General features: G+C 44.0%; 1 long non-coding RNA gene across 4 annotated transcripts in view; it reads right to left on the bottom strand.

The window, feature by feature from the left end:
• The window catches only part of LOC309649899, a 309,487-nt gene that overhangs the window by 113,623 nt on the left and 174,047 nt on the right, over positions 1-21,817 (bottom strand). For all 4 annotated transcript variants that reach the window (XR_014257347.1, XR_014257348.1, XR_014257349.1 and 1 more), the window contains one exon: positions 20,107-20,702. This is a non-coding gene — a long non-coding RNA (uncharacterized lncRNA). The remainder of the gene's footprint in view (positions 1-20,106; positions 20,703-21,817) is intronic.

Below are 21,817 nucleotides of genomic sequence, written 5' to 3' on the forward strand. Positions count from 1 at the left end.
GTCCATGGGATTTGTCAGTGATCAGTGGGTTTGGGCAGAGCAGTCTCAGAAGGGTGGTGGGGGCAGAACTCAGTGGGGGAGTTGGAAGGCGAGAAAAGGGGGAGAGCAAGATTCTGCACAGGAAGGAGAGGGGAGAAGATGGGGTAGTGAGGGCGTTGGCCACGCGCAGGCTCTGTACCACCCCGATCTCCACCCAGGCACTGTGGCCACTGTGCAGGCCACTGCCCACCCCGCTCTGCTCCTGGCGCGTTCTCTGCACGCTTTCTGTCTGCTGCGGAGGGCCAGCTCCTCAGCCTCGCGCATGATTCCTGTCACAACCTCCAGGGAGAGGCAGAGCTCCCCAGGCAGGTCTCAGGCTCTGGTCACCCCTAACAGAGGCAGAGAGCTGACGTTTTCACAGGGGCTTTGGACATCCCATCTAAAATCACCTCTCCTGGGACTTCTCTGGCGGTCCAGTGGGTAAGACTATGCACTTCCACTGTAGGGGGCAAGGGTTCGATCTGTGGTTGGGGAACTAAGATCCCACATGCCGCGTGGCACGGCCAAAAAATTAAAGAGAAAATAAAATCACCCCCTCCTGTCCCCACCTGCCATCATCAAGCCCTTCCCCTGCTTCCCCCCACGCTCCACTTTGTAGCACTTAGCACCACCTGACATACGCGATTTAGTATGAGTTTATTTGGAGCTGTCACCTCCCAGCAGAATGTAAAGCACCATCAGAGCAGAGACTCTTATGTTGTGGTTTGTCCACCGCAGTATTGCCAAGTCCCAGATTCCTGGTTTGAGGCGGGGGGCTCAGTCACCACCAAATGAATGAACAAGTGAATGAGTCACTGAGGAGGAATCCCTGAAGGGACCTGGGAGGTGTCACAAGCACAGATAACTGAGGTTCCCCTCAGTCCCTTCCGGAGCTGAAAGTGCGCGACAAGCAAGCCTCACCCACAACCTGATAAGCTTTGCAAGAGCCAGCTCTCCAACTGACGGGCGTGTTTGTAGAAGGTTCAGCAGAGTTTATCCTGTCAGGCTGAGGTCACCCAGCGTTCTTCTCACACAGCGCCTGTCCCAGCCCTCTCCCTCTGAAAAGGCTGAAGGCAACAACAGAGCACGGGCTGGGGCTGTAGGGCCCCTGGGACTGCGCTGCCCCTGCCCCCTGCAAGCCAAGGAGACCCTTCCAGGGGCAGCTCTCAGGGCACAGATCCTGTGGGGCCCACGGGGGCCACCTCCCGGGCCTCTGTCTCCCCAGGGTCACACTGATCTCCAGTCCACGTGCCTGGTTCACTCTCCCCCTTTCAGGTCTCTACCTGCCCCGGGCCCAGGTGGAGAGCTGCTTTCAGATGCCAAGGGTGCTGCAACCTGCCCAGCGGACTTCCCTAAACACTCTCTCATCTGTAGCACCTCCTGCATAAGGCTCGGGTGCTATGTATTCTTTTCTCCCTGTGATTCCTGGCAAACGCTGGGCCTGGAGGAGTCATTAGTAAACGGTAAGTAAACAGATCCTGTGTGTGATCCAGAGTTCAAGAGGAAGCTGCCCGCTTTCAGTCCTTTGTGATTATACTTGGTCTCCCTAATCTCATGCTGCTCTGATGTTTCCCAATTTGATAACTCAGTTTTGCCCCAGATTTCTTCACCTCTCTGACCCCTCTCAGTCTACCCTCTTCTTTGTTTCCCCAGCTCCCATGTGGTGGCACATCGCTTAAGCCACACTTTTTTTTTTTTTTTTGGCTGCACCCCGCGGTATGCAGGATCTTAGCTCCCCGACCAGGGATCGAACCTGTGCCCCCTGCAGTGGAAGCACAGGGTCTTAACCACTGGACCACCAGGGAAGTCCCTTAGGCCACTTTTTTGAGTCTTAAACACCAAGAATCTGCACCCATTTACATGTTGATCATTTCAGTCCCTGCCAACCAGCCTGGAGGTTACTTGCCTTCATTTATCACACTCCACGAACCATCTCTGTTTCTCTCTGCTTCCAGCGAGCCATTCACTCACTCACTGCTTCCGCAACACGCGCTACACCTGTAATGTACTTCCTGTAGGCCACACGTGATGCCGAATGCTAGAAGGAACACAAAGGAGAACTACCCAGTCACTGTCTCCAAGGACATCTCAGGCTCCTGGGGAAGAGGAAGCTAAATAGAAGAATGCCAGGAAGTGAATTTGTTCTGTAATCATAGAGCGCAGTGGGAGCCCTGGAAGAGAGCTGTTGGGTCCATGAGGGGGTAGGGATAGTGGGGAGATGTAAGGGCATAAGGGCTTTCGAGAGCAGTGTCTGTTATCTGGGGGACAGACATTCTGGATAAAAGGTTGGGAAACTCCACCAACCCAAGTGACTGGAGCCAAGAAGAAAGGACATTTCACATTAAAAATTTTTTTCATATCCATAGAAAACTTAACAGAATAGCAGTACAACAGACACCCATATACCTTTCACTTAATCAAATATTGATATTTTGTCACATATGCTTTTTCTATACCTTGAACCATTTGGGAGTAAGTTGTATCATCATGATACTTTACACTTCAATACTCCCACATGCCTAAATATTTATATGGTATTTCCTAAGATTAAGGATGTTCTCTTACACAGTCATGATATGATTATCAGTCAAGAAATTTAACAATTGAGAGACTACTATTACCTAATATGTTGCCCATATTTGCAATTCCTCAATTGTCCCACTAGTTTCCATTACAGCTGTTTGTGAATTTCACATTTTTATGTCACTAAGTCATGGTATGTTGACGCATCTGTGACCTGAACTCTATCCCTTGTCCCATTCCTGAGTCTCCTCCCTTCCCTGACTTATATCCATATACATATAGGTCACCTATATCCATTCACGGCCCTTAGTAGGATCTCTGCAGCATGGGCCACCTCTGCTAACTCCTGCTTTGCTGTTAAAGCATTAGATTCTAGAATTAGTATTTACTTCTTCCTTTCTCTTCGATCAAAAGCAAAAATAATCCCAACTAACAAGAGGTTCATAACTTTTTACTAAAAAGATGCCTTTCAAACAACAATGCCATATATTTCAGACAAAGATAAGGTCCAGGTTGTGGGGAGGGCTGACACACTATCAAGCTCCCACCAAGCATCTCTCTCTTCTCATCTGGTCCCACAGTCATGAAGGGTGGGGCCCTTGACCACTGGAATGAGACACACACACAAACACCTAACCTAGATTCATCAACTGCATCACTTCCTCAGTTTTCCCAGAACACTGAGGTTGGCACTCAAAAAGACCTCTGAAAAAGACCTCAGGCTGATTAGGTGATACAACTGCTCTTGTAACAACACAGTAGGCATTCATATTTTTGTCGAATGAATGAAACATATAAAGGAATGGTTGGAGATGCCAGGAATTGACCGGACAGCAGGCAGTGGGAAAAGAAAGTTTGGGATTGGCTTGAGCCATTCTATATTTTTTTTCTTCCAGTTTTATTGAGATAAAACTGACATATAGAACTGGATAAATTTAAGGTGTACAGCATAATGATTTGACTTACATATATCATGAAATGATGATCACAATAAGTTTAGTGAACATCCATCATCTCGTATAGATACAAAATTAAAGAAATAAAAAGTATTTTTCCTTGTGATGAGAACGCAGGATTTACTTTCTTAACTTTCATATATAACTTACAGCAGTGTTATTTCTCATGTTGTACATTACATCCCTAGTACTTATTTATCTTATAACTGGAAGTTTGTACCCTTTGACTGCCTTCATCCAATTCCCACCTGCCCCAGTAACCACAAATCTGATCTCTTTTTCTATAAGAGAGTTTCTTTTTGAAGTACAGTTGACCTACGACACTATGCTAGTTCCTGTTACACAACATACTTATTCGATATTTCTATACATTTCAACATGATCACCATGATAAGACTAGTTATGATATCTTACCATACAAAGATATTACAGAGATATTGGGACTTCCCTCATGGCACACTGGTTAAGAATCTGCCTGCCAGTGCAGGGGACACGGGTTGAAGCCCTGGCCTGGGAAGATCTCTCATGCCACAGAGCAACTAAGCCCGTGCGCCACAACTACTGAGCCTGCACTCTAGAGCCTGCAAGCCATAACTACCGAAGCCCCCGCGCCTAGAGCCCGTGCTCTGCAGCAAGAGGAGCCACCGCAATGAGAAGCCCGCGCACCACAACAAAGAGAAGCCCCCCGCTTGCTGCAACTAGAGAAAGCCTGCGCGCAGCAACGAAGACCCAACGCAGCCATTAAATAAATAAATAAATAAATACTCAAATCAAAATAAAACAACAAAAAAAGAAGGCGGTGGGCATTCCAAGAAGACTGCCCAGATTGTCTACATTGCTAGACATGCCCAGCCCTAACCACCATATGGATGGAACATTAACCCAAGGGTGACCAGAAGGGACCATAAAAGAAGCCCGGTTTCTTTCCCCCCTGTGCAGACCCTCTCTGGGTCTCACCCGCTGCTCCCTTGCAGTGTATCCGATAAATCTCGCTTTCTACCCTCACTTCTGACTCAATAAATTCTTTTACCACCCGCGTTGCCGGCCCCTTCACTGCACTCTGTGGCATTTTGGTGGCCCCTACGGGGAGTGCCTCTCTCTCCTCTCTGTGCCTTTTCTGATCGTCTTCCAACACGCAGTGATCGGCCTACTGGGCCTACTGACTTGGGGCAATTGAAGGTCCCCGGCAGGGGCTACTCCTCAGTGAGACCGGAAGCCCTCCGGGTCGGGACTCTGACCCGCTGGCACCCTAAGGGATACGGTCTCTTCTTCTCTTCAACACCGCGGATGGTCTGAGGTCCCTGGAGACCCGGGATGGCGCACCCTGGCCAAGGAGACTGTTCGGACGTAAAACCTGGCCCCATACGGATCGACAGTCCCTGCCCAATCAGGTGGAAGTGTCCTTTGGCCCTAGCCTTGGGACTCCTCACTTCCAACGCCTGGTGCAGTTGGCAGCGGCAGCTCGTCTGGGGCGAATCCAGGCACGCTGTGAGATCCCCTTTTCCTTTCCATTCTCCCTTGAGGACCATCCATCCTGATCCACCAACATCTCCAGGTACTTCAAACCAGTCGAGTCACCACAAAACCAGCGAGTTTCCCTTCTCGGCTGGCCCGAGACCACTTTCCACTCCCTCCTCTTGGGCTGTTCACCCTTAAGGCCCGACACCTGTTGGCTGGGTGTCAGGAGGCCTCTGTCAGACAGAGCATGCCTGCAGAGGTCCTCTATTCTGTGGGGGGAGGTGGCGCCCCAGTCTAGAGCGCAACCTCAGGTCCCTTGCGGACACTACAGAGGCCCATCTCCCTCTAGGGACAACTTTTGGGCAGATGCTGTGTTTGGTTACGATCCAATATGGGTCTAACACCCTCTATTCCTGCTGAGTCACCTTTGGGATGTATTTTTAAAAACTGGACTAAATTTGATCCCCAAACTCTCAAAAAGAAACGGCTAATATTCATTGCTAGATCAGGAGGTCTGGCCCCTCGATTGATCCCTAAACTATAACACTATCCTGCAGCTTTATCTCTTTTGTCGTAAACTTGGGAAGGACTCTGAGGTCCCCGACATTCAGGGCTTCATGGCCCTGTCACAAAACCCCAAAATATGACAAAGTGGTCTCATGTGTCTCTCCAAATTCTGCTCTTAGGCCTGACACCGATATTGTCCACGACCCCTCCTTCAATCTCTCCTGCACTCCTCTGCCACCTGTTCCCCTCCCACCACTCCTCCTCCCTACCCCGACGTCCTCTCGCCTCCCCACACCCATTCAGGACCATGTAAGCCCAGAGGGACTAGCTATTCTGGCCATTCACTTTATCAGCCAAGCTTCATCTGATATCAGACAAAAACTCCAAAAACTTGAACAGGGACCCCAAACTCCCTTTGCTGTCCTATTGGATACAGCCTTTAAGGTCTTTAATAACTGGGAGGAGGCCTTGAGAGCCCAGAGGGCTAAACAGGAAGATGAAAGATAAATGGCAGGCCCAATATATGCAGCCGCGATTGTTAGTTCCCTGTCCATTTTGGGCACTCCCGTGGCTCACCCCAGCCAATCAAAGGGGACAGCCGCCCCGGCCCGTTCCTGCTCCTGCTGCGGCCAACCAGAGCACTTCAGTCGGGAATGTTCTAGGCCTCAGGGCTACAAGCCCTAACGGCAAGCAAAGTGGCCACTGGAAACGGACTGTCCCCCTCTCCCTCAAGGGGGAGGGCCATCCTCCACCCAAAGGCCCCATGCACCACTGGGAGGCCCCCGAGCTCCAAGAGCCCCTCCCCAGGGACAAATGCCCTTGATGCTTTTCCTGGACCACAAAGAGCCATATGAGGAACCTCTCCTGTTGCAGGACTGACAGGGTCCAGGGGTTATATAGGCTCCCATGTTTTCCATCTCTATGGAAGAGCCCTGGGTGACCCTTGATGTGGCAGGGACCAAAATTACTTTCCTCATGGATACAGGGGCCACATATTCCGCGCTGACCCCTTTTTCTGGTCCAACCTCTCCGTCCTTGATCTCCCTCACCAGCACTGACGGCAAACCACAAGCGGCCCATTCTACACCTCCCTTGACTTGCATGATAGACACACACCTTTTTACTCATTCCTTTCTGGTCTTGCCTCCCTGCCCTATCCCCCTTCTGGGCCAAGACATTATGTCTAAACTACAGGCTCATTTGCGCTTTCTTGAGACCCACCGGCCCTCATGGCACTCTTCACACCAGATTCCTTTTCCCACATAAATCCCTCTTTATCCTTCTCCTGGCAGGGCCACCTTTGTTTAATTTACTTGTTCATTTTGTCTCCAATAGACTTCATTCCATCAAGGTACAAATGGTGATAAGACAAGGATTCCAACCTCTACAATCAATACAGTTGACTACTCTTGAACAGGCCTCCCAGAATTTCTACTCACACAAAATCCCATAGCCCCATGGCCGATCAGCAAAGCCAACCGGGATCCCAAGTTGCCCCTTCTCAGCATGAAGTAGCCCGAGATGATGTCGTTGCCCAGATGTCAATGATCTGACTTTGCTGATCTGTCAGGGGGGAAATGTGGAGCTTAACAATAGAACAGTCACCTTAGGCAGGGGAGGTCATTTCAAGATAAGGCAATCGCATCATCCCCCAATGGAAAATTACCAGCAGCCACAAGCAGTGGGCATTCCAGGATGACTGAGTTACGACATACCCAGCCCTAATCACCATATGGGTGGAACATTAACCCAAGGTTGACCAGAAGGGACCATAAAAGAAGCCCAGTTTCTCTCCCCCCGTGCAGACCCTCTCTTGATCTTGCCTGCTGCTCCCTTGCAGTGTATCCGATAAATCTTGCTTCCTACCCTCGCTTTTTTAAAAAATTTTATTTATTTATTTATTTTTGGCTGTGTTGGGTCTTCGTTGCTGTGCATGGGCTTTCTCCAGTTGCAGCGAGTGGGGGTCTACTCTTCGTTGTGGTGTACAGGCTTCTCATTGCAGTGGCTTCTCTTGTTCCAGAGCATGAGCTCTAGGCACGTGAGTTTCAGTAGTTATGGCACGTGGGCTCAGTAATTGTGGCTCAAGGGCTCTAGAGCGCAGCCTCAGTAGTTGTGGTGCATGGGCTTAGTTGCTCCGCGGCATGTGGGATCTTCCTGGACCAGGGCTCGAACCCGTGTCCCCTGCATTGGCAGGCAGATTCTTAACCACTGTGCCACCAGGGAAGTCCAACCCTCGCTTCTTTTACCACCTGTGTTGCTGGCCCCATCACTGCACTCCATGGCAACGTCTTCAGCATTCATCTATTGCACATGTATATTAAAATTCAACAGTGACTTCTGGTAAGCACAAAACAGCCTATCTTTCCCACTGATTACAACTAAGAACTGTGAATAAAATACAAGATGCAACTAACTACTTGAGTCTGTAAAGTTAAGGCTGGCATGCAGATTGGGAGGAGAGCCAAAACTTGAAGAATCACATGTAACTGGGGTGAGTTACCATGATTATTTTATTCTTTTATCTCCTGGCTTTGACCTGAGAGTGACCTCAGTGGGGGATTGCACAGCAGGGAGCAGCAGTGAAAACACAGAGAGAAACCCTATCTTTCTGGCCAGAGAACTAAGAGAAGGGGCTCCTACAGCTTGGGAGTCTGGTGGTGACTCCCTCTTTTTCTCTCTTGGTTCTGGCTCAAGGGTGGCCCAAGTCACAGAGTGTACAGCAGTGGGGGCAGCATATAAAACTGAGAGAAAACTCACCTTGATGGCCAGAGGAACCAGAAAAAGGAGACCCTGTGGTCCAAGACTGTAGGGGTGAATCTCCATTATTTTTTCCTCTTTTTCTCTCACCACTTTGCACTGGGGGTAGCCCCAGCCATGAGGAACTGTGTGGCAGCACTGGTGACAAAAACTTGAAGAGAAACCCCTTCTTTCAAGCAGGAGGACTGGAAAAAATAGATCCCTGGAGGTTGGAGAGAGTAAGGAAAGTACTGGAGAGGCTATAGAAAGGAAATCCTAATTCTGTGTATGAATTTACACAAATCCTGGGTTAATCTCGGAGCTGTACATGCATGGAACAGACCTAAAGGAGCATAGCCAAGGCTGAGAACTGAGTTATGATATAAACTACCACCCAAGTCCCAGACTAAGAGACATTCATGTGTGGGACAGACCCAAGGCACCACAGCAAAGGTTTGGAAAACACTTAACACTGAAACCACAGGGCACAGAAGGTGAGACAGAGCTTGATGTCTGAATCTAACCAGGCCAATTATCTGCTAAATCAGAACAAACAAACATCAACATTTTCCAAAGGATTTTGACAGGACTTAGAGTCTCACAACATAAAATTCAAAATGTCCAGGATTCAATCCGAACTTGCTTGACATAAAAAGAATCTGGCAAATAGGACCAATTCTCAAGTGAAAGACAATCAACAGAAGCCAGCTCTAAGATGACTCAGATATTAGAATTATCAGACAAAGACTTGAGAGCAGCTGTTATAACCATGCTTTATGAGGAAAAGATGCTGAATGGAGAGGTTCTCAGAAGAAGAACAGAGATATAAATAAATAAATATTTCCGTTTAGTTCATTTATTTATTTATTTATTGTTGCACTGCATGGCATGCAGCATCTTATTTCTCCAACCAGGGATCGAACCCATGCCCCCTGCAGTGGAAGCGCAGAGTCTTAATCACTGGACTGCCAGGGAAGTCCCAAAATGGAAATTTTAGAATGGAAAGATTCAATATCTGAAATAAAAAATTCACTGGAGGAGCTCAACAGTGGAATGGAGGTGGCAGAAAAGAGTCAATGAACAGTCACACATTTTCCAATCTGATGAACATAAAGGAAAAAAGATTAAAAAAAAAAACCAATGAATAGAGCCTTAGTGAACTGTGGGACAATATCAACAGTTCTAACATTCATATCATTGAAGTCCCACAGACAGAGAAGAAAACATTTGATGCATAAAATATATCTCAAGAAATAATGGATGAAAACTCTCCAAATTTAATGAAAGACATAAATTTACAGATTCAAAGAGTTCAGCAAACCCTGAACGGAATGAACTCAATAAAACCATGCCCAGGCAAGAGTCAAATTACTGAAAATCAAAGATTAAAAACCAAAGCTTCTTTAAAGTAACCAGAGAACAAGGGCTCATTACATATAGAAGAGGAACAATACGCATGATTGTGAATTTCTCACTAGAAGCAAAGAAGCTAGAAGACAGCTGAATGACATCTTTAAAGAGTTTAAAGAAAAGAACTGTCTACCCAGAATTCTATTTCCAGTGAAAACATATGTCAGGAATGATGACAAAGTGAAGACATTTAGATGGAGGAAAACTATGAGAATTTGTTGTCATCAGACCTGTTCTATAAGAAACGGTAAAGGAAGTTTTAGGCTGAAGGAAAATGATACCAGAGGGAAACCTGTAACTTCAGGAATAAAGGAAAAGCAACAGAAATTGTATATATCTGGGTAATATATTTTTCTATTTTTCTCCTTTTAAGTTACTTAAAATACGTATTACCTGTTTATTTATTTTTAAATTTTCATTTATTTATTTTATTTATTTTGGCTGTGCCAGGTCTTAGTTGCAACACACGGGATCTTTTAGTTGCAGCATGTGGGATCTTTTTAGTTGCGGCACGCAGACTTCTTAGTTGCGGCATGCATGTGGGATCTAGTTCCCTGACTAGGGATTGAACCCGGGCCACCCTGCATTGAGAGCATGGAGTCTTACCCACTGGACCAACAGGGAAGATCCTGTATTAACTGTTTAAAGCAAAAATTAGTACATTTGTCTAGTGGGGTGTTCCATGTATGTAGATGTAATGTATATGACAAGTATAACATAAAAGTGGATGAAGGGACCTAACCTATATGGTTGTAAGGCTTCTATATTTTACTTCGGGTGGTAACAATATTAACTCTCAGTCTACTGTGAAAGGTTAAGTATGTATATCATAATTCCCAGAGCAACTCCTGAAAAACAAAGTCATATAGCCCCAAAGCCAATAGGTAAATTAAGATGCAATAATAAATACTCAAATAACCCAAAAGTAAACAGAAAAGGGGGAAGAAAACATAAAACACAGAAAATAAAATGGTAGACTTGAATTCAACCATATTAATAATTATATCAGATGTAAATTATATCAGCTGTAAATTATATCAGATATAATTAATAATTATATCAGATGTAAATAATTATATCAGATGTATATCCCTGGCAGTCCAGTGGTTGAGACTTCACGCTCTCACTGTGGAGGGCCTGGGTTCGATCCCTGGTCAGGGAGCTAAGATCCCACAAGCTGTGTGGTGGAAAAAAAAAAGTAAATGGTTAAACACTCCAATTAAAGACAGATGATCAGATTGGATGAATCAAGGTCCAAGTGTATTCTGCTTATAACAAATCCACTTTAAATATAATGATATAAATAGGTTAAAGATAAGAGTTGAAAAACATATGCAATGAAAATACCAGTAGAAGAAAGAATAGCAAAAGAAAAAAAACCAACACACACACACACACACCCCCCCAAAAAAACTCAATCAAAAAATGGGCTGAAGACCTAAGCAGACATTTCTCCAAAGAAGAGATACAGATGGCCAACAGGCACATGAAAAGATGCTCAATGTCACTAATGATAAGAGAAATGCAAATCAAAACCACAATGAGGTATTACCTCATACTGGTCAGAATGGCCATCATCAAAAAGTCTACAAATATTAAATGCTGGAGAGGATGTGGAGAAAAGGGAACCCTCCTACACTGTTGGTGGGAATGTAAATTGGTGCACCCACTATGGAGAACACTATGGAGGTTCCTTAAACTAAAAATAGAGCCACCATATGATCCAGCAATCCCATTCCTGGGTATATATCCAGAAAAGACAAAAACTCTTAATTCGAAAGGATACATGCATCTCAATGTTCACAGCAGCACTATTTACAATAGCCAAGACATGGAAACAACCCAAGTGCCCAGATGATTGGCTTAAGAAGATGTGGTACATATACATACAATGGAATATTACTCAGCCACAAAAATGAATGAGATATTGCCATTAGCAGCAACATGGATGGACCTAGAGAAGGTTATACTTAGTGAAGTCAGACAGAGAAAGACAAATATTATATGATATCACTTATATGTGGAACCTAAAAATAATACAAATGAATCTATATACAAAACAAACAGACTCACAACATAGAAAACAAACTTACGGTTACCAAAGGGTAAAGGGAGGTGGGGAGGGATAAATTAGGAGTATGGGATTAACAGATCCAAACTACTATCCATAAAATAGATAAGCAACAAAAATTTACTGTATAGCACAGGGAATTATATTCAATATCTTGTCATAACCTATAATGGAAAATAATCTGAAAAAAAAACTGAATCACTTTGTTGTACACCTGAAACTAACACAACACCGTAAATCAACTATACTTCAATTGAAAAATGAATGGAATGGGTATATTAACATTAGACAAACTAGACTTCACATCAAGCAGTGTTATCAGGAATAAAAGAGAGACATTACAGAATGAAAAAAAAAGGTCATCCCAACAAGAATTCGTAACAATCCTAAATGTATATGCACCTAAGAACAAGGATGCAAAATACAGTGAAGAGAAAACTGATACAACTGAAAGGATAAATGGACAAATCGACAATTATACTTGGAAATTTCACCTACTCCCCTCTCCATAATCAACAGAACACGCAAATCAGGAGAACACAGAAAGTCAGCAAGGATATAGAAGACCTGAACAACACCATTAACCAACTTGACCTAATTGACATTTATAGAACACGCCAATTAGGTATCAGAACAGCATCAGAACAACACTTTCCATGTACACACTGAAAATTCACCAAGACGGATTATATTTTGGGCCATGCAAGAAACCTTAACAAATTTAAAATAATTGAAAATCATACAAAGCACGTCTCTGACCATAATGGAATTAAACTAGAAATCTGCAACAGAAAGATATCTGAAAAATCCCCCAAATATTTGGAAATTGAAACACACTTGTAAATTGTTCATGAGTCAGGAAAACTATCTCAATGGAAATTAGAAAATAAAAGAAACAAAAATACAACATATCAAAACCTCTATGAGGCATTAGAGCAGTGCTTAGCGGCATTGGTTGCTAGTAACTGTTTAATAATAGGCTCTCTGGAAGGGGGAAGACGCCCTAGTGCATAGTATTTCTGACTTCTGTGGTGTAAATACTCCCACTCCAGCTGATTTCAAGGTGACATCACTGAACACAAGGTTGGGAAGAGGTGGGCACAATTGAGTCTCACGGCTCCAGGTCACAAGTGCCTGAAGGGAAATTGTAGCATTAAATACTTATATTAGAAAAGATGAAAGCTCTCAAATTAAAAAAAAATCTAGCTTTGCATTTAGAAAATGAAAAAGAGCAAATTAAACCCAAAACAAGCAGAAGGAAGGAAATAATAAAGAGCAGAAATCAGTGAAATCAAAAATAGAAAAAAAAAATCAGTGAAACCAAGAGCTGGTTCTATGCAAAGATCAATAAATCAACAAACCTCTAGTCATGACCAAGAAAAAGAGACAAGTGACAAACTGCCAATATCAGAAATGGAAATGGAGAGATCACTATAGACTCTACTCACATTAAAAGGATAATAAAGGAATATTATGAACAATTATACCATGTATTTGACAACTCAGATGAAATGGACTAACTACTTGAAAGACTTGAACTACCAAAACTCAAGAAGAAATAGATAACTTGAATAGTTCTATATTAAAGAGGGTTCTGGACCCAATTCCAGCATGGGGGTGGGAGGGTTTTTCCATATCGACAATTCTCCGACACTAGCTGGGTGTCCTAAAATTCAATACAATTCTGACACTATCTACCTGGAGATAGCATCAGATCCCACATGTTAAGAGTTCAGTCTTTTTTTTTTTTTTTTTTTTGGCCACACTTGTGGGATCTTAGTTCCCTGACCAGGGATCAAACCCAGGCCTATGGCAGTGAAAGTGTGGAGTCCTAACCACTGGACCACTAAGGAACTCCCGAAAGTTCAGTCTTACAAGACTGCCTCTCCCCATGTACCCCCCTGCCCCCATGCACCCCACCCCCGCCCCCATGCACACATGTGTGCACACACTTACCCACCTACCCACACACACACACTTCAGATGCTAGTTGCAAGTCCAGGTTATCAATTGTGCTTCTAACCAACTGGCTATAGATGGGAGGTTCCAACGACGCCCTCCTTGGATTCAATTAACTTGCTAGAGAGGCTCATAGAACTCAGAGAAACATTTTACTTACTAGACCACTGGTTTATTGTAAAAGGACATTACTCAGGAACAGCCAGCTAGAAGAGATGCATAGGGGAAGGTATGGGGAAAGGGCTCAGAGCTTCCAGGCTCCCTCTGAATGTACCACTCTCCCCAAATCTCTATGTGTTCACTAACCCGGAAGCTCTCTCGATCCTTTTGGGTTTTTATGGAGGCTTCATTACATAGTCATGAAACTGAGTCCCCCTAAAACCAAGTTCCTCTGCCGAGTTTATGATTAGCCTCTCTATCCAAAACTTTATTCCTTTTCTTGTCCCACACATGTTCTCCCTCAAGATTGAGGAGGATCAAAGAAAAGGGGGGACTGTGACTGAGCAGGACCTTATGGGGTCTTCCCATGACAGATTCCGCACCCCACCCCCCGCCATGTCCTCCACCTGCCTCTTGTTTGTAGAAAATCTTTAGCTGCCTAGGCCTTCCCTGAGTTCCAAAGAACAAATTTAATCAGAAGTGAGAAAATGCAGAGACAGAGGAAAACAGTTAAGCAAGACAAAATAATAATAGTTTACCCATTAAACAAAGTCAAGGACCTTTAGTACCTCCTCAAGGGCTAGACAGTATTCTGAGGCATATCCTTGAGCCGTTTTGCAGATACTGAAACCCCCACCAGGTGGAAGAAGTTAACTGCACGCTGACCACAAGCACACAGACCTCAGACAGGTTGGAACCAGAAGCTTAATGATGCTGACTCCCAATTACCTCACCACCAACCAGTCAGAAGAGTGTCCACGAGTTGATCATGCATCTCACAACCCTCTCCTTTACCCTATCTTTAAAAACCCTTCCCTGAAATCCAACAGGGAGTTTGGGTCTTTTGAGAATTAGTGGCCTGGACTCCTTGTTTGGCCTTAACAATAAATGCTGCACTTTCCTTCACCACAACCTGGTGTCAGTGGACTGGCTTTATTGCACACAGGTGAGCAAAGTTTGGCTTGGTAACAGCCACAGTCGATTAAATCATTAGCGTTTGGTGATTGATCCAACCTCCAGCCCCTCTCCCCTCCCCAGAGGTCAGGTGAGTTGGATGGAAATTCCAACACTCTAATTACATAGTCAGCTTCTCCAGCGACCAGCTCCCATCCTTAGGTGCTATCCAAAAAAGTCACCTTATCAACATAGCAAAAAACACGTTATTGCTCTCATCACTTAGGAAATTCCAAGCGTTCTAGAAGCTCTGTGCCAGAAATGGGGATGAAGACCAAATACATATTTCTTATTAAAAATCACAATATTACATATATCAAAGAAATTGAATTTATAGTTAAAAACCTTCCAACAACAAAAACTCCAGGTACAGACAGTTCTGCTACCAAACATTTTGGGGGAGAAATAATACCAGTTCTACACAATATCTTTGGAAAACAGAAGAGGGGAGAATACTTCCCATTTCATTTGATGAGGCCAGCCTTACCGTATTACTGAAGCCAGGTAAAGATGTTGAACCAGGTTCGTTCTCCGACGCACAGCAAGCCAAACACTGAGATGCCGAGGTTTGCAGCAGAGGAAGGACTTATTCACAGGGCAGCCAAGCGAAGAGAACAAATCTCAAACCCGCCTCCCTGAATGCAAGAGGCTCAGGGTATTTATAGGATAAAGCTGGTGGGTGGGGAGCATGGGGAGCATGGAGAAAGGTGATTGGAGCTAACAAAAAGGTGAAACAATTGTTCTGCGCAGGTGCAATGAACCCACATGCTTCTTCATGGGACACATGTCCAGAAAGTGGCAGCGACAGCATGTTCTCAGGGTGGAGCTCCTGGCCCTCTGACTTCAAAAGGTTATCGGACATTCGCACATGCCCAGGTAGGGGATCGGTAGTTCCAATCAGTCTTAACTAGCTCAAGCTGGAACTGGACACAGCTGACTCCAAGTTTCTGAAAAAACAACTTGGGCAAACACCTTATTGTTTAGGCTACGTGATGCTTGGAGGACATGCAAATTTTTGCAAAAACAATTAAAGTGAGCCTGATCAGTGAAGGCAGTTTACAAGTTTAATGGATCTAACTGATGATTGCCCTCAGTTTCAAAGACATAACAAGAAAGAAAAACTGCAAACCAATGTCCTCCATGAACACAGAGGGGAAAATCTATAACAATACATTATCAAATCGAATTCAGCAGCATGTAAAAAATGTAATAATCACATCCAAGAGGAGTTCATCCTGGGAATGCAAGGCTGGTATATACAGTTGAAAATCAATCAATGAAATTTACCATCTTAAGAGTAAAGAAAAAAATTCATGTGATCATCTCAATACATGAAGAAAAGGCATGTGACGATATCCATTCATGATAACAATCAGCAAAATATGAATAGAAGGGAACTTCCTCAACCTGATGAAGTTGAAAACCTACAACTAACATCATATTTAATCATGAAATAATGAATGCTTTTCCCCAACATCAGGCACAAGTGAAAGTTGTCCATTCTCACTGCTCCTATTCAACATCACTGGAAGTTTTAGCCAGTGCAACAATGCAAGAAAATAAATAAAAGATACACTGATTGGAAAGGAAGAAATAAAATTGTCCTCATTTCCATTCGATATGATTATCTACATAGAAAATTCAAAGAATCTACAAAAAAGCTCCTGCAACTAATAAGTATGCCTTTCAAGACTGCACGATGCATGATCAATATACAAAAGTTAATTGTATGTCTATATAGTAGCAATGAACAATTGGAATGTGAAATAAGAAAGAACAATTTGCGGGCTTCCCAGGTGGCGCAGTGGTTGAGAATTTGCCTGCCAATGCAGGGGACACGGGTTCGAGCCCTGGTCTGGGAAGATCCCATATGCCACGGAGCGACTAGGCCTGTGAGCCACAATTGCTGAGCCTGTGCGTCTGGAGCCTGTGCTCCGCAACAAGAGAGGCCGCGACAGTGAGAGGCCCGCGCACCGCGATGAAGAGTGGCCCCCACTCGCCGCAACTAGAGAAAGCCCTCGCACAGAAACGAAGACCCAACACAGCCATAAATATAAAAATAAATAAATTTAAAAAAAAAAAAAAAAAAGCTCTCATCACAAGGAAAAAGAAATGTAGCTGTGTGGTGATGGATGTTAACTAGACTTATTAAAAAAAAAAAAAAAAAAAAAAAGAACAATTTGCAACCACACCAGAAAAAAGAAATACTTAGTAGGTATAAATCTAACAAAATATGTACATGATCTGTATGCTGGAATCTATAGAATACTAATGAAAGAAATCAAAGCAGACCAAATAAATGGAGAGATATACTTTGTTCATGGATTGGAAGACTCAATAATGTTAAATATCAATTCTCCTCAATATATCTATAGATTCATGCAATCCCAATTTAAAAGAACAGCAGAAATTTTTGTTAGTAATTTTTGTCAGTATCAATAAGCAGATTCTAAAACGTATAGCAAAAGGAAAAAGGAAATAGAATAGCTAAAACAGTTTTGGGAATGAAGAACAAAGTTTCAAGACTCATGCTACTTGATTTCAAGACTTTCTATTAAGCTGCAGTAATCAAGTCAGTGTGGTATTGGCTGAAAGATAAGATCATAGAATAAAATAGGTTGTCCAAAAATAGACACAAATATGGTTAGCTGAGTTTTGGCAAAGATGCAAAGGCAATTCAATTGAGAAAAAAATACCTTTCAAGAAGAGGTGCTGGAACACCATTTCCATATGCAATCCACAGGTAAAAAAAAAAAAAAAAAAAATCAACCTTGGCCCATTCCTCACACTTCATACAAAAATTAACTTGGAATAGATCACAGACCTAAATATAAAATGTGAAAAAATAGGAATTCCCTGGTGGTCCAGTGCTTAGGACTTGGCACTTTCACTGCCATGGGCCCAGGTTCAATCCCTGGTCAGGGAACTAAGATCCTGCAAGCCACGTGGTGTGGCCAAAAAAAAAAAAAAAAATGAAAGAGTAAAACTTCTAGAAGAAAACATAGGAGAGAATCTTTATGACCTTTTGTTAGGCACAGGCAAACACAATCTGTAAAAGAGAAAAATAAAGTTTACCTCCTCATAATTAAAAACTTCTTCTCTGCTGAAAACACTGTTAAGAGATGAAAAGACATCCTCACTTCCTGAGACCTTACTTGTTGGGAGAAAGTATTTGCAAATCACATACCTTAAAAGGCCTTATATCTAGAATACATAAATTACTCCCAAAACAACAATGAGAAAACAAGAAACTCAATAAAAAATGTTTGAGAAGATACTTCCCCAAAAAAGATATACAAGTGTCAAATAAGGACATGAACAGATGCTCATTATAATTAGTCATTAGCAAAATGTAAATTAAAAGCACAATGGCATACTTCTATACACCTACTAGAATGGCCAACACTCCCCCGCCACAAGTCACCCTGTCTCCCCTAAGCTGTACTGGCAAAGATGCACAGCAACTGGAACTCTCATACATTGCTAGTGAGAGGCTGAATCCACAAAAGGACAATGGCCAGAATCATATAAAGAAACAGAGCCATGACCTACAACCACTGGAGCAACCAGCCAGAGACCTTAAACCACACCTCTGAAGCAACCAGTCTAGAAAGCCAACCCACAACCTCTGCAGTAGTTGGCCCCAAACGGTCAGGACTTCGTCAATAACCGCCAGCTTCCCTAATTTTTGCCCCTGCTTCCAATTTAGGACCAACCAGAGAAAGATATACGGGCTCCCTTAACCAATCACATAGGATGCCCCACTTCTAGTTAGCTCGGGCCTACAGCCTTTGCAAGGCCAACAGCCTCCAATCAGGAAATACCTGAAGCCATCCCTTTTTTCCATTGTAAAGCTTTTGAGCTACCCCGCCTGCCAAACACAAGTGATACTGGCTGACTCCCTTGCCATATAGTAAGCTCTGAGTAAACAACCTCTGTTTGCTCTCATATGGGCGATCTTTGTTTATTTCCCCACTGGTGGGAATGCAAATTTTCATGGCCTAGAGAAATCCACAAGGTTCCACAAATTTCTGTGGAAGTCTTCAGACTAGTAGTCTCACTATAACTCTGGCCTCTAATCCCAGCTCCCAACATTGTGTCTCTGAATGGTCATTGAATAAACTTAGGTGCAAAATTCGGTTCACATCAGATCACATCACATCAAATATTTCATAACATTTATGAAAGGTCCAGAAGGTTTAATGGAGGAAATACATCATGCAGCACAGAGCACTCAGCAATCTCTTTGCCCTCCCATATCCTGCTACATTTCTCCACGACAGTTAGGAGCAATATTTATAATGAATTAAATTACACAGCTGGGGGACTTCCCTGGTGGCTCAGTGGTTAAGAATCCTCCTGCAAATGCAGCGGCACAGGTTAGAGCCCTGGTCTGGGAAGATCGCACATGCCGCAGAGCAACTAAGCCCGTGCGCCACAGCTACTGAGCCTGCACTCTAGAGCCCGCAAGCCACAACTACTGAAGCCCACGTGCCACAACTACTGAAGCCCGTGAGCCGAGAGCCCATGCTCCGCAACAATAGAAGCCCCCAAAATGAGAAGCCTGCGTGCCGCAACGAAGAGTAGCCCCCGCTCGTCGCAACTAGAGAAAAGCCCGCATGCAGCAACAAAGACCCCATGCAGCTAAAAATAAATAAATAAATAATAAAATAAATAGATAAACAAAAACCTTGAGGATATTTTTTTAAAAATTACACAGCTGGGTCCCACCTTGATGGAATAACACTTGTAAAATACACTGTTAACATATGTTAAGGTCCTTATACTTCCTTCCACAATTTCAGCTGGCCCTACTATACTGGAGCCTCAGTTTTGGATTTTTGAGTTCCAAAAGCCTGGACGTAAAGGGATAGGGAATGACTCCTGTGCATAGATGATGGCTGTGGGAAAAGACAAGCCATGCCTGTACCTTTGATTGCAGCCAACGGGTCACCTACTGACTGTTTGCCCTAAAACTCTGCTTAGCCCCTGTCTGAAATATCTCACATGGGTGGCCCTTCTTACTACATCAATGTTATTTGTTAATTGCTTTGCTGATTGATCAGTTTTCTAATAGCACTTCCATGGACTTGGTTCAGTCTTCTATCTTTTTCAACACTTGGAGTTTCACTCTGCAGCCAACTAGATGGGCAAGGTTGGTAGCTGGTGCTAATAAGGGAGGAATGTATATGAGTAAGGACTAATTTTGTAAGTGGCCAGTTCATCATGAATACTTTCTGGCTTTACATAAGCTTATGAGTTTGGGGATTCAGAAAATAAGTATGTGGACCATATGAGTTATTTATTGCTACATTATCATTACCTCAGTGGCTTAGGGCAACAAACACTTATTACCTCATACAATTTCTGAGAGTCAGGTGGTTCTAGCTCAGGTCTCTCATGAGGTTTCAGTCAAGGTGTTGGCTGGGGCTGTAGTCATCTTAAGGCTTAACTGGGGCTGGAGGAACTCACTCACATGGCTGTTGGCTGGAGGTCTGTTTTTCACTGGCTTGTGGCAGGAGAGCTCAGTTTATTGCCATGTGGAGTGCTCCATAGAGTTTCTTTTCTTTTTTTTTTTTTAATAAATTTATTTATTTATTTATTTTTGGCTGCGTTGGGTCTTCAGGCTTCCTCTAGTTGCGGTGAGTGGGAGCTACTCTTCATTGTGGTGCGAGGGCTTCTCATTGCGGTGGCTTCTCTTGTTGCGGAGCACAGGCTCTAGGTGTGCGGGCTTCAGTAGTTGTGGCTCGTGGGCTCTAGAGCACAGGCTCAGCAGTTATGGCGTACAGGCTTAGCCGTTCTGTGGCATGTGGGATCTTCACAGACCAGGGCTCGAAACTGTGTGCCCTTCATTGGCAGGCGGATTCTTAACCACTGCGCCACCAGGGAAGTCCTACAGAGTTTCTTAATTGTCCTCATGACATAACAGCTGACTTCTCCCAGAAAAGCAGCTGAAGAGACACAGAGAGAAGGAGAGAAGGGGAGAGAGAGAGGGAGATGTCTTTTAGCTTCAGAAGTCATATACCATCACTTCTGCCATAGTCTATTGGTTACAAAGACCAACCTTGATACAGTTTGGGAGGAGACTATGCAAGGGCATGAATACCATGAGTTGTGGGTCCCTGGGGACTGTTTTGGAGACTGGCTACCACTGTATGCCCTCTGGCCCCCAACGATTCATATTCCTTCCACATGCCAAATACACTCATCCCCTGTCAGGGCACCCCAAAGTCTAATCCCATTATAGCATCAGCCTGAAGTCCAGAATTTCATCATCTAAATCAGGTCCAGGTATAGATGAGGTTTCTCAAGCATATATTCTATTTTATTTTTAATAAATTTATGTATTTATTTTTTAATTTTTGGCTGCGTTGGGTCTTCATTGCTGTGCATGGGCTTTCTCTAGTTGTGGCAAGCGGGGGCTACTCTTCATTGTGGTGCATGGGCTTCTCATTTTGGGGGTTTCTCTTGTTGCGGAGCACAGGCCCTAGGCGCAGGGGTTTCAGTAGTTGTGGCACACAGGCTCAGTAGTTGTGGCACACGGGCTGTAGAGCACAGGCTCAGTAGTTGTGGCGCACAGGCTTAGTTGCTCCGTGGCGTTTGGGATCTTCCTGGACCAGGGATCGAACCTGTGTCCCCTGCACTGGCAGGCAGATTCTTAACCACTGCGTCACCAGGGAAGTCCCTCAAGTATATATTCTTAAGTACAGTTTCTCCAGTGAAATTCCTCTTCTTCTGAAGACCTGTGGACTAAAGAGAAAGTCATCTGCCTCGCTCCCCCAACATACAGTGGTGGGCTAGGCATAGGATAACATACTCATTCCTATTCAAAAAGCAGGGAGAGGGCAGACAGCAGAAGCAAGAAGAACTACAATCCTGCAGCTTGTGGAACAAAAACCACATTCACAGAAAGATAGACAAGATGAAAAGGCAGAGGGCTATGTACCAGATGAAGGAACAAGATAAAACCCCAGAAAAACAACTAAATGAAGTGGAGATAGGCAGCCTTCCAGAAAATGAATTCAGAATAATGATAGTGAAGATGATCCAGGACCTCGGAATAAGA

This window comes from Balaenoptera physalus (assembly GCF_965194825.1).
Source record: "Balaenoptera physalus genome assembly, chromosome: 20".
Lineage (NCBI taxonomy): Eukaryota > Metazoa > Chordata > Mammalia > Artiodactyla > Balaenopteridae > Balaenoptera > Balaenoptera physalus.